The sequence below is a fragment of the Gossypium hirsutum genome, chromosome D10, assembly GCF_007990345.1.
Source record: "Gossypium hirsutum isolate 1008001.06 chromosome D10, Gossypium_hirsutum_v2.1, whole genome shotgun sequence".
In the NCBI taxonomy this organism is placed as follows: Eukaryota; Viridiplantae; Streptophyta; class Magnoliopsida; order Malvales; family Malvaceae; genus Gossypium; species Gossypium hirsutum.
The window spans coordinates 49508868-49522093 of NC_053446.1; positions in this window are offsets into that span (position 1 = coordinate 49508868).

A 13226-nucleotide genomic window follows, 5' to 3' on the forward strand; every position below is an offset into this window, starting at 1 on the left:
AATCATGTGTGGCTTGTGATCTTGCAAAGTGGTGAGGCGAGACCCTGTACTTATTTGGTGATGATCACACCTTGCGTGATATCAGGGATGCGTGGCTTGTGACCTCGCAAAGTGGCGAGGCGAGATATTGGTGGTGTGTGGCTCGCAAGGTAGGTCACAAGCATTCCACCTTGCGAGATGGGTCGGGCTCCAGGGCTACAAGAATGATTATAATTTGAGGTTGTGAAGTATTCTATAACAACTATATTTTAAAACTTTTAAGTGGTCTCCCTAATTTGGCAACAACTCTTCTTTTCTTTACTAGATTTATTAATTAATATCTAGAAAATTAAGATTTTGATTTTACTTGTGATGGATCAAGATTTTTATGCAAAGTTTAATTTTAATTAATTAAATGACTTCAAGATATTGATTTTGTATGAGACTTCTAACATCTTGATTTGGTAATAACTTTTAGATTTGTACTAATACAATCCATGAAGAAATTAAGATTGATCGTATTTATAATCTTGAATTTCATGAATAACATTTTTGTTTAGAAATTATTGTTGCCAGTGTGAATTTCGTGTTTGTGTTAAGCTTGTGTTTGACATATTGCATTCTCATGACACCAAAAAGCACTTATATGATTTTTATTTTTGTAAAAAAACTACTGGTTATATATTGGCTTCATGAATTTTTTTAATAAATAATGAATTTACTTTTGTGCTCTCAATTTATCTTATATTTCCTATAATTTATCATAGTAATTATATTTACTAAGTTGTTATTTGATAAATGAAAAATTAAATACTGAATTTTTAGTATAGAATTTTATAAATATAAATTTATATTATAAAATTTTTCTGTATATTAGTAAAATTATTTGATAACAATAAATATTAAGTTTTGAAATTTTTTTATTTCATATTTTTAAAAACATTGATAAGCGATGATAATTCAATGATATCAACGTATAAGAAAGTATCATGGAGAGTTGAAAAAAAAAAGTTATTGAAATTTATTTGATGTGTCTTTTCTTTCGGTTATTATTTTAATAAATCTTGTAATACTTTTACATTTAATTATATTATACATTGATTTATCAAGTATTAATATTATATATTAGTTTATATGATTTTTTTAAAAGGTTTTAATTATTTAAAATTTGACTCCACGTTCCAAATTTTCTAGCTATGCCATCACAAGTAACATGTCACTTATAATTGTTTAGTTATTCTATCAATCATGCCAGTTTTTAACATTATAAATAGATAATTTTTTTAATAAAAGGATCAATTTGTTTTTAATGTAACGTACAAGAACTAATTTAATCAATTTTTAAATAAAAGAGACAAAATATAATTTAACTCTTAATATAGATTTATAGAGGAGATTTTTACCGAATCGTGTCTACATTTTGGTTGATGAGTACATGCATACATACATATATAAATGATGAATGTGATGATTAACTGTATGATCATCCTCAGCTTGTTCCCCTAACCCGACTAATTCCCTTTGATTTGGTAAATTTTTAGTGGAGGGAAACAGAAGAAAAGACAAGTGGTTTCTTGATAAACTAGCTACCATAAAGCCTTAAATTAAGACCCCAAAAAGAAAAACAGAGAGAAGTGGACTGATTGTTGTTGTACATGATGATAAAAAGAAAGGAATATATGTGTATCCACTTATTTCACAAATGGTCCCAACATCAAGATTCCTTAAAAACTGGTTCATCAAACAAACGTAATCTATATAACTCTATATAAAAGGATGATCTCACTGAAATGTGGATACACTGCTTGTTTTCTTTTCCTTTTTTCTTTTACATTATAGAAAAATAGTTAATTTTTAATTTTGATTATTCTATTATATTTAAATTTGAAATCTAGTTATTATACTTTAATTTCTAATATAACTTAGTATTTTATATTTTTATAATGTTATTAATTAGTCCAAATGGTTAATATTGTTAATTTTTCGATTAAAACATTACTTGGTTATAAATAATTTGAAAGCAGATTTTAAATCCAAGAAGTAGAGGAATTAAATTCTTGAAAATAAAAGTAGGGAGACTGAATTCCAAATGTACTAAGCGTAGTTTAAGAATACTTATCAAAAATGCTTTTGGTTCAGACAAACATTTTTTTCTCTCAAAAAAACAATTTTAAAAAACATTTCATATCTGATTCCGATTCCACCTTGTTTCGTTAATACAAATCAATTTGAATTGTAAAGGTTTGGCGCAATAGGAGTTTATGCTTCAACCAAAATAAAATGTAAGAAAAAGAGTTAAGGTTTAATGTCTTTACACCCTATATTCCTAACCATTTTTTAAGCTCCTTTGGGTTTGGTAATTTAACCAACCAAATAACTTACGCTGTTAATTTAAAGTTTTTGTTAAAATAAATATATTGTTTTTCAATTGCATTTGTTGGTGTCCATGGTCTAATTTTATGTGTTTGCATATCTTTTATTAATGCAAATAGTTAGTTAACTATTTGACGGTTAACTTTGGTTACATAATTGACAGACACCATTAAATGTGCATACAGAATGAAATTGAATAAATGGTTGTCTACAAAATTAAAAGAGCTTAAAAAATTATTAACAAAAATTAAAAATTCTAAAAAATATATATAAAAATTTCAAATATGTAAAAAATAAAAAATATATATATTTATTATTAATGATAATCTTTGATGCACTGTCAGTTTCATGCACCATCAATGAATAATATTAAAACACCTCATTAATGTGTAAAATAAAAAGATATAAATAAATATAAAAGATTATTAAAATATAATTTTAATTATTATTTTTTCTTTCTATGATTATCACAACAAAATAGAATGTGCCGGATTCATTTTCATCTCCACAGAAAAGAATAAATTTACTATTTATCCTTGCATTGAATTTTTTTATGAAGTCTTCGTTGCCATCTGTTTTGTGTGATTCATTCTCAAGAAATTTCTTAATATTATTATTACTGTGAAATTCATAAATGCATAGTAACCAAGTGTTGTTAAGCAAATAGAATTGCCTTGATAAACTTTTATGTGAATCGATAATATTTACAAACTTTCATTCCACTGGAATCTTGATTTGTTATGTCATCATTTTCAGGTGAAGCGGTCACCCTAGTTAATACGTTGTGTTTCATTTTCGGGTAAATGAAGTGCGTATGTTTATCAGCATCCCAATGATGATGACTCTTGTTGAGTTTCATCCTTTTCTAACTGGAATATACATTCAGTCATGCTTTTTCTCTACTCCTTTCTTGTTTACACATATTGAAAAGCTGGTATCCTAAATGTTTACCCTTGACCATACGAAGCTCTTTGGTATCTTCGTGGACTGCTAAGCCAAACACAAGGGTTGCATCTGTGAACGTGCGGAGAAGAGGAAAGAGATATTGACTTCACTTCAATATGCTATGTGCAGCATCTGTGAACTATGAAACACCAACCTTGTCTGATTTACTTGCTTCTTGTAGTTCTACTCTAAACTAGGGGAGAGACACTAAGCTCTGTGTAGCATTTTATAACTCTTTTAAAATTCGTCTAAATTTTTTAATTTTGCATCCATCCAAAATGAATTGAGAGAAGTGTTTATCCAATTCTAAACAATCGTTTATCTAAATTCATGCCACATCATCATACCGCCACGTAATACTTTCTTGTGACTTCCGTAAGTCATGTCAGTAAAGTTAATGATCGAATCAGTCAATTAACAATTTTTGTTAGCAAAAGGGACCAATTTTTTTTATTTTTTGTTTAGGACTTTTTTAACCCTTAAGTCTAATAATAATAATAATAATAATAATAATAAAATAGGTAGGATTTGTGGAATCATTGTGGGGTCAGATCGGACGGTGAGGATTTGGCAACGTGGAAAAGAAGGTGGGTTCGTATAGTTTTGGAGGGACATGAAAATCCTGTGAAGTCATTGGTATCAGTTGCAATATATGTGTGTTTGAGGGTGCCTTTCCGATCAGTAATGGAAGTTTAGATGGAGAATTTAGGGTGCGGGAGAATTTACTAGTTTTTTAGCCCTGGTTTATTAATATTAAAAGTATTTTTTAAAATATCTTTATAACCATTTTAATAATTCAGAAATAGTTTGGATGTATTTAATATGATGGATTCAAAAAAAATTACAAAAGTTTTTTTTCTAATTTTTTTTTTTTGATTTGCTTGGTGCGAAATAGATTTGGAAAAAGAAATTGATAGAAACAGAGTGAAAAAAAAAAAGAGAGATTCAAGAGAGAAAAATTCAAAGAAGATATTGAAATTGTTTATTGCTTTTCATAGGTGTCTTGCCCTCACCTAATTAGTGATAAAAATGAATGAATAACGGACTTAGATAACTAGCAGAATAACAACGGCTCAAACCGCACCGTTTCATTAAACGGTGTTTCCTCAAAACAAATCATTTAAGCAAAGTGTTAATCCCCTTAGCCAATACGCACCGCTCCACTAAAACTTAGTAATAAAATGTAGCCTTTCTATAGTATGAACTCACAGTAAAAAGAAATAACAAACAAAATAATAGAAATATGAAATGTAAAATGACAGTTGAAGCTTCGATCCATATAACAAATACCCCTCCCCAAACAAGATCCTTGTCCTCAAGGATCAAAAGCAAGAAACCTGTGCTACATCTCCTTTAGATTTTCCTAAGTAGAATCTTCAGGAAATGTGTCAGCCCACTCCACCAAAATCTCTGTGACAACCTGGTTCCCTTTTTTGACCATTCATCTGTCTAACACTCGAACTGGTTCTTTGAGGAGGTGCACCATCAAATCCCACTGGTGGCAACACAGATGAACTCATTGATGAACCAATGTGCTTCTTTAGTTAGGAAACATGGAAGGTTGAGTGGATACGAGTTGTTGGTGGCAGAATCAACTTGTAAGCAACGTGTCCTACCCTAGCCTCCACCGTAAAAAGGCCCAAAGTACCTTGGTGACAACTTCTAGTTTTTGAACTTCCGTATGGAGTGCTACTTGTATGGTTGCAACTTTAAGTAAACCAAGTCTCTCACCGTAAATTCCCTATTGGACCTCATTTTTTGGGTCATTTGCTTCATCCTTTCTTGAACCCGTTTTAAATGAAACTTCAGCACCTTCCTCGTGGCTTCTTTATGTTGTAAGGTTTTATCTACCGTAGCTACCTGAAAAGCACCAACTAAGTAAGGCAGGTGCATGGGAGGGTCCTGACTATAAAGGGCTTCATAAGGGGTGGTCTTTAATGGCTAAGTGGTAGGTGGTGTTGTACCACCACTCTGCCAGGAGTAACCAGGAAACCCAGTCAGAAGGCTTTTCACCTGTCATACAGCTTAAGTAACCCTCTAAACACTTGTTTAGAACCTCTATCTAGCCACCACAACTTTCCCCAACCTTCAAAGCAACCAACCATCCCAAGAGTATTTAGGGTGAAGCTGGGTTGATGTTAGAGTTCCTGGCACAACTGTTGCAACTTGGTATCTTCTTCATAAGAATCCACAATTTGACCCCATAGCTCAAACCAAGAAAGGCTTATATTTCCCACACACTGGAAAAATTGGTGATTTTGTTCATGAGGCATTCTTGACAAGGCATCTACCACTGTATTTTGGGCCCCTGTTCTGTAATAAATAGAGTAATCATACATCAACATCTTAGCAACCCACTATTGTTGATAGGGAGTAATTGCTTGTTGATCAGAGAGGAACCTCAAGGTTTGATGGTCTGTTTTTATCTGAAAGCATCTCCCAATCAGGTAAGGGTGCCACTTTTTTACTGCTAGGAGCACTGCTAGCATCTCCTTGTCATATATGGACAATGCCTGATGTTTGACTCTCAAGGTCTTACTAAAAAAGGTCACTAATTTCCCTTTCTGCTGTAGAACTGCTCCTATCCCTTGTCCACTAGCATCAGTCTATACACAAAAAAATCTCTTGGAAATCAGGTAAAGCCAGAGCTGGTGCCTGACAGATGGCTTCCTTAAGCTACTGGAAAGTTGTTTGTGCAAGCTCGATCCATTTCCATGGAACATCCTTCTTAAACAAAGCAGTGAGGGGCTTGGCCAACACTCCATACCCTTTAATGAACCTTCTGTAACAACCTGACAGTCCAAGGAATCCTCATAATTCCTTCACAGATTATGGAGTAGACCATCTGAGAACACTCTCCACCTTTGCCTAATCCATGCTAATTGATCCCATGGAAATAATGTGCCTTAGATACTCAACTTGAGTGGCTTCAAAAGTACACTTATTCCTCTTAGCATAAAGTTGGTTTAACCTCAACTTCTTGCAAATGTACCAAATGGTCTGACCAAATTTTGGAATACACAAGTATATCATCGAAGAATACTAGGACTGACCTTCTCAATAGTTGTCTAAAAACTAAGTTCATTAGTGATTGAAAACTAGAAGGATCTTTGGTCAAGCCAAAGGGCATGACTAAGAATTCATAGTGTCCCTCATGTGTTTTAAAGATTTTTTTTGTGCACATTCTTGTCCCACGTTTGAGTCTAGTGATAGTCTAACCTCAAGTCTAGGTTAGAGAAAAAATTTACCTAGCCCAATTTATCAAGAAGTTCTTCAATGATAGGTATAGGGTACCTATCCTAATAGTTGAGCCACATGTAGTCAACTTACAGCCTCCAACTGCCATCTTTTTTCTTCACTACATGTAGTCAACATCACTACAAGAGAAGCAAAGGGGTTGTAGCTATCGCAAATTATACCAGCTTGTAACATTTCTTGTATGAGTCTTTTAATTTATGTCTTCTGTACTGTAGCGTGTTTGTATGCCTTATTTTGACTACCTTGGTTTCATTTATCAATGGAATCCTATGATCCAATAACTGAGGTGAAGGTAACCCTTTCGGATTCTAAAACGTATCCTCAAGCTTATTAAGAAGGATTTTTAAGTCTTGGGGCAACTGGACTGGTGGTATAGTGAGTGTAGTCTGGTCACATGAAGTCGACAATATAGGATATGGACCATTTCCCACCATACTCAAACATTTAGATAGTTGATTGCTAGAAACAATCTGTAAGGTTCCTGGTACAATACCTTGGAGAGTACAACACTATCCCATGTAATCAAATTGCATGGTCAAGGAAGAAAAATTCCAAATGATGGAACCAATGGACAATAGCCACTAAATTCCTAGCATCAGATCACATCCTTTCACAGGTAAACTACTGAATTTCTAGCACCAGATTACATCCTTTTACAGGTAAAATCATAAAATCGGTAAAGAAACTATAACCCTACGCCTTCCATAGAAAAACTCTACATAACCCGTAAGCTGATAACCGGACTCCATTAGCCACCATTACTTTCAGTGTACTTGCCTTCTCCACTGTCAAATTCAACCTTTTAGCCACTTTGGAGTCTACAAAATTATGTGTACTCCCTGAGTAAACTAAATCAATCACCTCAGTATGATCAATGAAGGCTAAAAATCTCATAGTATTGTGCCCCTATGATCCCTGAAGGGCATGTAAGGATACCACTGGAGTTGGAGTTTCATTTGCCTGGTCTACTGTTTCCAATTATTCAGGACAGTTTTGGAAATCCTCAGAAGTTAGGCTTTTAGCATCAGTGTCCTGATCAGCCTGTGGTTCAATGATGAGCTAATACAACTAAGATTTGGAACATTTGTGCCCTAGTGTGTATTTAAAACCACACAAAAAAGACCCTCCTCCTTCTATCCTCCAATTCAGTTTAAGAAAGAGATTTAGTGGAAGTTCGTTAACCAGAGTTACTTCCTGTAGAACCCCCTACTAGTAAAGAACCATTAGTACTGTGATGTACCTTGGGAGTAGGAAATAAAAGTTTGATAAGACCTGTTCCACCACCTCCTAGTAACCCCTTCCTTGATGGCCCTAATATAATATCCTCAACATATCTAACCAATGAATAGCCCTCAACCAAGGTTTGAGGCTTGAACAATTGAAGGTACTGTCTAATCTAAGGTTTCAAATTACTTGTAAAGATACTTAGTGCATATGCCTCAAGCAAATGGAGCTGGTTTAGTAAACTTACAAATCCATCATGATATTGATCAACTTTTGAAGTTTTAGAGATTAAGTTTTTGGTAATGTCATAATTAAGTTAAGACTCAATTGGAGGTCATACCAATTTAAACAAAACTTTAAAATATAGTATGCATTTTGACATTTTTACAATTTTTTGTGATGATATATGTGTAATAGATTATTTTAACCATTTTTATATTATTTTGGTAACTTTTAAAAGTTTTAATATTTATATTTTATAAATTTAAAATATTTTTTATCATTTTTAGAATTCTTTAATAATTATTCATAATTTTATATTTTTACAGTTTTTAATATTTTTATATATTTTATTTAATTTTTATAAATGTAGGCTGACATTGCATGTCAATGTCATATCACTTAACAACATATTTATATTTGTAGCAGGTCACGTATCATTACTAATTATATTTATTAGCCACTTCAACATTAGTTAATAGTTAAATTAGTCAACAACAACTTTCATCAATGGATGAACTTAATTGATTTTTTTCTCATCAAGGGGTTAATTGATTATGTGGTTTTTTTTAAAGAAGTACTTTATTTTTACTTTGTACTATTTTTTTAACTCTTTACCATTAAATATAATGAATATATTCTCACTTTTTTTTATTAATGAAAAGAGAACATTAGGAATGAGCTAAAGAAGCATACAAACTATACATTAACAGACCATTTACAGCTAACAACACTAAGGTTATTATGAAGTAGTTGTAAAACCTTTGTAGGAGGTAGATTATAAAGGTTGAAGTCTTCTTTAGCCAGCGGAGCCATCTTAGCCAAGGCATCTGCTAGCGTATTGCCCTCCCTATATGAATGAACAACATAGACTTTCCAGTCTCAGTCCAACTGACTCCATAATCTCGTCAAAGTTGCAAAAGCATAGAAGCCATCTTTCCTCAATAGCATATGTATTGTTGTCATGTTATCTACTTCCAAAACAACCCGTCCAAGCCCTATATCCCAAGCTAGTTGAAGACCCTTCAAAGATGCCCATATTTCCATTTTTAAGTTGACCGTGCATTGGCCTAATTTCCTACTAACCCATATATTCTCACTTTTTATTTTGTCTTTACTGACTTTAAACCTCTGACTGAGTTGATTTCATGAATCAATTAGATATAAACTAGATTAGGAAAATGGCCAAAATATCTTTTTATATTTAAAATAAGTTATATTATTACGATGATATTTTTGTTTTTTACATTTTTAATAAAGCCAATAAAAAACTTTCTTCTAATGAGATTTGAACTCTGTTGATACAAGTGTCTACAAGAGAGGAGATAAAGAAGAGGATGTGGTGGTGGTGGTGGCAGCGGCGAAGCAAGGAAGGCCACTTTACCTAAACAAGCAAAGAGTCGAAGAAAGGAGAAAGGAGAAAAGGTAAAGAGGCAAAAGGGACAAAGCATTGAGAGTGATTAAGGTTGCGGAAAGGCTAAAGATTTTATCCCTCCTTCATCATTCTACAAGGTATTTATAGGGTAGGAGATCTCGTGTTTAGTGAGGCCACGTCACTGACAAATCCAAGACATGATAATCGTTTGGTTGGCTAGGTGGCAAGACCATTATACATAGGTTGTCTTCATGCATGGTACTACTCTGGCATTCCCTTGACTATGGTAGTACAATGGGTTGTCTTCTTATAAGAAGAACAAAAACTTCCACCATTTTTATAAGAAGGAAGACTTATTAAACCATTGTTTCTAGAACTAGACAAAATCGACCAATTAGACCAAGAACTGACCAATATATCAATCCAAAACAAAGACAAATTTTTGATTGACCTGTAAACCGATACAAACTAGTTAAATTGGGATAAAAAAGTTAGTTGAACTAGATTTTATAATTTTATAATTTTATAATTTTTAAATGTTTATGAATTTTTTAATAATTGACTTGATTTGAACCGAACAAACTTGTCAAATCGAGAACCAGTGGTTTGATTGTTAGGACCTAGTACCCTAAATGTAGTGTATTTGTCATTTTGTACTCATAATTTTTCAAACAGATTGGTTTAAATAAAATTTCATTATACATTAATATCATTTGTATTTGTCTTCAATGGTTTTTTGCATGAAAAGGAAATTTAAGCAAATATTGGTTCATTGAATATCTAATGTTTAACTAATATTAAGTTGCATTATGTAGTTGGATTATAATGCGAAAAGATAATTTATATTAGTAGATAATCTAAACAATCTGTAACTTAATCAAAATTGAGCAAATCGATTGAAAGACTATTATATTGTCTATCAAGTTCAATTGGGGAGATGCCTTATCTTAGGTATCGGAACGAATGAATCCTAGAAGATAAAGACATAGATGTCATTTTCTGAACTGAAAATACATCAGATAGAACATAAATTGAATTTATCCTAGATCCGTTTATAGATTTATTCACTTGTGACGTTCATAGTGTCGCATACCTTAATCCTAAGTGGATGATAGACTATGCATGTGTGACTCGTATGCTTTGATGTATTAAAAGCCTAATTTCAAATAGGTAAGCAATCGAAATCTGGTACTTTAGGTATGCGACTTCTACATGATATAGAATTATTCCACAATAGTGGAATCATAATCCGATAAAGGTAAAAGAAATCCTCTCATTAGCATTAATTTTTTCATGTAACAGCCCGATTTTTAGTGGTGATAGAACAGTGGTTTTGGGATCAAAAATTTCTGTCATGTTGACTCGTAAATATTATTTTTGGAATATTTATAGATTCACTAAAGTCGTATTAAAATTTGGTGCGGGAATTTTAATGTTTAGAAAGTTAATTTAGGAAAAATGACTAAACTGAAAAAGGTGCAAAGGTTAGTAACTAGTTTAATAATGACTAAATAGATTATTAATTACATGAGGAGGGACCAATATAATAATCATTCCCTAATGGTTAGTGTTGGACGGCATGTTAATGGGAAATAATAAAATAATATGAAATGGATGGCAAATTTGTAAATTAAGGAAAGTTTAATTAAAATTAAACAAAATTAAGGAATGAAAAAGCAAAATCAATTTCGTTTTCTTCAAGCTTATGCCGAATAGCCATATCTAGGGTGAAGGAGCTTTGGTTTCTTATTTTCAATGTATGTAAGTGATTTTTTTTATGTTATTTCTTGTAATTTTTACATTTTTGAGATCGTTGCAACTAGGTCTGGCCTGTACCTTCATTTTTTTATTTTTTTTTTAAATTTTGGAAGTTTTCATTGATGAATATTGAATTTTTTTATGAATATCATGTATTTGGAGCCTTTATTATGCTATTTGATGAATTAGTAAAGAGATTTTTATTAAATCTTAATTTTAGGATTAAATTGTAAAAATGTAAAAATATTAGGGTTTGATAGTGAATTTGATGTTTTTAGGGGCTTTTTGAGGGCCTATAATATTTGGATAAATTATTGACTTGAGAAAATTAGTTAATTTGATAAATTTTGAGTTAAAGGACTGAATTGCAAGAATTATAAAAGTTTGGGGTAATTGTGTAAATTTAAAAAATAAAATGGTATTAATTGTAAAATGGATTTGAAATAAAATATATGCCAATAATTGAATAATTTTTTATTATAGATCAAGAATCCGTAGATATTCGAAGAAACGAAAAATTAGCAGAATAGTCTCTGAACTTCTGCAATTTCTACGATTCAATCAAGGTAAGTTCATTATATGGTTACTATTAACCTTATTGAATATTCCATACTATTTCATTATTGGTTGAATTATGGGTTTTATTGAGTTATGCTTAACGAAATAGAAATATGGTGATTATTCGAGCTATATGCTTAGCAGGCTGTGTGCCGGTGATTATTCGGGCTATGTGCCTAGCAGGCTGTGTGCCGGTGATTGACTCATACTACTTTCCACTTTCCTTGAAGAAATTTGCATAAATGACTTTAAAACTTGTAGTAAATTGTTACTTAAGGAACTTTTTGGGTTACAATTCTAGATTCTATTCCTAATAGTAAACCAGCAAACAATCAATAGCATAGGGAGCCTCAATGGGAGAATGAGGGGTCCTAAGAGGCTTGATTTCTTTGTAAGTGGCAATAGTGCTTTTAACATGGGAACTACTGGACTCAAAGATGATTACACACTCACATATAACGATGTAATGCAAAATGTTGATTCCTAGATTTGGGAAGTAACTATGAAGGCTAAGATGAATTATATGAAATTCAAGTCAGTGTGAGAACTTGTATATTTACCAAAAGGGATAAAACTCATAAGGTGTAAGTGGATTTACAATAGAAAAAGAGAATTCGGAAAGAGAGATTCAGACCTATAAGACCAGACTAATGGTGCACGAGATGAATATGTCATATTATTATTCGTTGATGGTGCATGAGACTTATGCACTGACAACATTAAATATTGCTCTTATCACATATTCGTTAAATTTTTGTTGATATTTTAATGTTGAAAAGTTAATTAAATTACTATACGAAAAAAAAAACATAAATATTCAAACATATCAAAAAAATTTATACCCTAATATAAAAGTTGTCTCCCAAAAATTTCTCAATTTAGAATTTGAGAAAGTGATAGCCTAGTTTTATGACAACGAAACAATGCCTTTTAAGAATTTATTTAGGTTATTTAAGATATTTAGTGCAACAGCCCGTTTTCAATGAAATCAGAACAGTGGTTTCGGGACCACAAATTCGAGGTCGGAAGAAAATTTATTTTAATATTATTTTACGGTCTACAGTATGATAGGAATATCATATGAAAATTTCGATAAGAAATTTTACTGATTACATGTCTAATCTGATAAAAAGGACTAAATTGCATAAAATGCAAAAGTTGAACTCTAGTAGCTAAAGTTATCAAATAGCTATGGAATTTAAAATTAAAGGTCTTATATGGCAAATAAACCATTTAGAGGATTTAGTAGATAAGGATGATTATTCATCATTGGAATTCAATAAATTATTAAGGTTAATTTTGGAAAGTAAATGATAAAATGATGATAAATGAAAAAAATAATTAAATTAATATCATTTTCATCATCTCTCCTAAAACAAAAACATGGAACCCCTAGCCATAGAAGTTGAGTTCTAGCAAACTTATTTGGCTTAATTAGGTATGTATTCTTATCTCATTTTTAATGATTTTTATGTTTCTGATATCGTAATAGCTTAATCTAGCTATCTCGGAGATTAATTTGTAAAAGCGTTAAAGT